This window comes from Glandiceps talaboti, chromosome 19, assembly GCF_964340395.1.
Source record: "Glandiceps talaboti chromosome 19, keGlaTala1.1, whole genome shotgun sequence".
NCBI classification, from domain to species: Eukaryota; Metazoa; Hemichordata; class Enteropneusta; family Spengelidae; genus Glandiceps; species Glandiceps talaboti.
The window spans coordinates 14,385,306-14,389,995 of NC_135567.1; positions in this window are offsets into that span (position 1 = coordinate 14,385,306).

The following is a 4,690-nucleotide window of genomic DNA, read 5'->3' on the forward strand; positions in this document are numbered from 1 at the left end:
AGTTAACATCACCAGTCCTTGTCAGCGTCACAATGTCATCGAGCAAATCATTCATTGAACGTTGTAGAGTCGCTCAAACCACTAGAGCATTACTATCAACTTGTCGAAAGAGGAAGAATACGTCGGCCGTTCCCGTGACCAGAAAAAGACCCATGAGGTGAGTGTTTCACTTTCTTTTCTACATTTTCATCGAAGTCTTGTAATGTAGCGTCAATGTTTATGATCGTTATCAACAGACGCAACGTTAAGCAAATATAACACTACTCCGTTTCAGTGCAGAATTAAGAAAGGTTGTTTCGAATTTTTTTATTACAATTATTTGTGTTCACTTTCCTGCAATCTATAGCATCGAGTGGTCCTCGTTCTTTACGTTTCCGTGGCCATGGACCCACTAACCTCCCGCCCCCGGACGTAGTCCTGCTTACATGACGGTGCACGAGTCTGTATTACTGACTTGACTCTAAACACCAATTGTCAGAATCGAGTCCCGAATTCCTCCGTATGCAAGGGGAGGGACAATTGTCAGAATCGAGTCCCGAATTCCTCCGTATGCAAGCAGGACTACCCCGGACGCAGTTAATTACCCGTAATACACGGACTCAAACCGGACCTTGCATGCATATGCGATGACGGTTGAATCGAAGGGACGTGTACGTACGAGTACCTCACCAAACTTTATCGTTTAACGCAAACTGGGATGTCTGCTTGTTCTCGTGATTTATTTGTAATACACTCCATGGTTTTCGTGGACGAACGGTGCCATCCCAGTGTTCCGGTAAAAAACCACAGGAGCGGTACTCCTGAACACCGCGTCGCCATTTTTGATCCCGATCGTTCTATTCGCTGCGAAGGGTAGGTCAGAGACCTTGCTGATCAGACGATTTCACTTGTTCAGCCACCATCACAGAACATTTTTTCAAACTGAATGACGACTTCGATAGTAAATCATAGTGCAGGAAGAAATACCACTACCACTAGATAAAGTAATTGAAATTAAACGTGTATTCCAACCGCACTTTGAATTGTGTAGAAATACTTCTCCCTACTTGTACGTGCAAAAGTCCTCCATCATAACACATGTGACATGTGTGACCTCGTAATGAACTCCATGATCCAGTCTGCAGTTCGCTCTCGACCCAAACAGCGATAGCGTAGCCATAGTGACCGTTCGAAATAAGATAAGAAACTCGCAACAAATGAACCAAAATATGTTCATAACGATCAATTGGTTGAAACAGTGTCTGCCAACTTTCAATGCCACAAATTTATAAAGTAGAATAGAACAGGGGCAAACTGCAAAAAATAGTGAATATATTATTTATTATGCAATTTATCAGTGGATTTATTGTGTTCGATTTTACTTCATAAAAAAAACCAGTGGAACAGGAGATTTATTTATTTATTTATTTATGTACAAGCTGTGTACCCAACAAGTGACATTCTATAAGGACACTATTTTTCACATGACCTTATTCTCAAAGCCACTCTGGTATAATAATTCTTAAAATTTTCAGAAAACATCAATAACTCCTAGATAAGTGTATAATGCAAACATACCAGAATCAAGTTTTCATTATAAATGAAAAAAAACCCTACACTATATTTATTTTGATATTTGCATGGAGTACTATTAGTTGTTTCTTTATGACTCACTGATGGTTGTCGTTTATTACAAAAAGATTCAAATAGTTTTAATTGGGACTGTGAATCTATAAACCATCACTAGTGAATAGCAACACAGTGTCATCAGCAGATTAATACATTTTCTGTGTAGTAATGGTTGCATTCCTTCATTTGTTCGTTCATGAATAAAGTGGATTGAGTGGGGTTGAGATTACAACCTTGTCTTGTGCCAATACATATGAAAAGAATTTAGTGAAGCCAGTTCAGTTGTCAATTTGATACAAGACTTGGTTATTAAGACTGAATGAATATCATAGATACATTTTAATTATGTACACTTCTAAAACCCTGATTTGATAATTTCCTGAAGTAATTTTCAAATTCAAATAACCCCTTTCTTCAAAGGTAGCAGGAACTGTTATACCATGGTTTACTAATTTTTCTTCTTTTAGTTTGTGATTTCTTTTTGAGATGTTTAAAAGCAGAGTGAATAATATCAATGAAGTCCCAACTCGTGACTTTATACCAGCTGTAGTTTGTACTTTGTTTTCATTGTGTATTTTATATACAGCAGAAATAGAAATCACAAATAATTGACAATATTGTATTGGCTTCAGTCAAAATGTTAGATAAGGTAGAAGAGTCTCAGAATCACTATAATTTACATGTTTCACATTTTGATACAGTGTAAATCCATACATTCACTGGAATTTATTTCTATTATCTTGATGTTTCCGACACAAATTTTTGATTTCATATACTGTGATGCTCCTTTGAGAAAATAGATCCTACTGTTACATTTTTACTAAATAATTCCAGGCATGGTAATGAATTTAGTGAATTATGGTGAACTTTACTGTATAAATACATAAATATAGTGAAATTTAAAACCAAGTATAACATGACAGTTTTCCTCTATTAAGCCTGTTCTTTGCTGGGTTTTTTTTCTAGTCCATGTATAGGTGAAACTTGAGTTTGTCCTGTATTACCTGTACTGGACAAGACCTGTGATTGACTTCTAATGATTATTGTTTACAGATACCTCACATGTTGTGGTTGAACTGCTACAAGACACCCCTCTCTTAGCAGCTGTTACAATGGAAGAAGTTCATTTAGTGCACCTTAAGAAGACAGTGGGTGGCAAGAAACTAGCATGTATGACTTGTAATTATGGTACTAGGACCTGTGAATATGTCAAAATGTATAAAGAATGGTTGGAAGAGACTGACAAACCTACACCAGAAAGTGAGAGGGATCATCCAAGGACAAGTCACTTCTCATATGTGTCATATAAAAAGATACCCTATCCACTAACATCTGAACTGAAGGATGTGTATGACAAACAAGAGTCAGGGCAACTCCCCTTGCCAAGGCACCTGGTCCCTTCCATACCAGAATCAGATGAACCACTAAGTGTATGCAGACATGGTAATACTTGGAATGATGACGACCCAGTTCAGAATGACTGGTATATTGGTGATGCTGTCATCTACAAAGAAAACAGCACTATCAGTACAGTCAGCGTAGATGATGTCCATGAAAAATTCAAAGGTAAGTTACCATTTTTTAACAATGGAGATAGTGTGTTTTTAGTTGTGTAAACATGTCCTGGTATTCTCTGCTAACTTTTGAGGGGGAGTTTCTTTAGCATTTGTTGGAATGAAAATTATTCAAACTAAAGAAAATTTCTTTGGTTTTGCACTTTGTGACTTTTACTAATTTTTCTTTCAGTTTACTACAGACCAAGTAATGGGCAATGTGGTTGCCGTCTTTCTTATGATGGAAAGGATGACTTGCTATTCAATTTAAACAACCATGATATGATACACTACGGGTTACTACACAGCTATTTGCATCTTATGTTAGAAGGAAGGAATCCCCTTGCAGCGTTTCACAGGTATGCAAGTGTTTGCTTTCTTTGAGTTGACTACAAACCTGTGTTAAAGACCACCTTCATATAACAGCCAACCTGTCTATATATTAGTATAGTGACCACCTCACTGAAGCTCCTACACATTCATAAATACAGTTACTGAAAATGCCCAATTCTTCAAGCATACAATGTTCCTGGTGGACAGGCTTCATTGGTGTAATCACACAGGGTAAGTGCCAAGTATTTTTAGGCCTATAATAAAAGGATGTACTTACTGTGAAATGCCTTTCAATACAAAATACATGTAGGTGGGTTTGGATCTGACCATATTTTTGTGAGTGAAGATATGCTCAAAATATTAAGGAAACAGGAGTGTTAAGTTGGGATTTTTTTTGTAAAGTGATTTGCAAATTTTAGCAGTTCTTGAAGATGCCAAAATGTTGAGGATGAATAGTTTTAAAAGTCAGGTCAGCAAATACCTTTTTACAACACATTCTAGGAACAAGATGGAATCACACCAATAGTGACGCAGTATATTTCATTAATGACCAAAAATAGCAAGTTTATTCAAATTTACAAACCATGTTACAGACTTTAACTGTGAAAAGAATGGAAAAACTTCTTGACATAATTTATATAGAGTACAGTATAAAGTCAATTGTGTCAATTTTATACGATTTTGTGAACACTGTAGTCATCATCTTGTAGTAACATAGTGAAAAATACATTCATTGATCTAAATGGCTGTTTTATGTCTTTCCAACAGATGTTCAACTGGTTATAACATGGACAGGTACAAAGGAAACAGAGAGATAACAAATCTGAACAGTCAAATCTGCGAACAGACGAACGCTTCCATATCAAGAATCAAGGCACAACTATCGTACATGCTACCTGACAATTTTATCTTTCATGCAGCCCTCTTCCTTGGTCTTGCTAATAAAAAAGTGAAAGGTGCTCTGCTGTCATAAACAGTGAAAACAATCAAAAGGAAGGAGTTGCCACCTCAGTATGGAATATTTGACAAGACTACTACACTATTATAAAATTTAATGCAGAATGGCAATTTTAGTAATGTCTATCAAAATAAGATAAATACTGGTTTGTCAAAGAAATTGATAGAAACTTAATGAGTGTTACAATTGGACAAAGAATTAGTAGATCAGTTAGATGTTCAATGTTTTACAGTTCCTT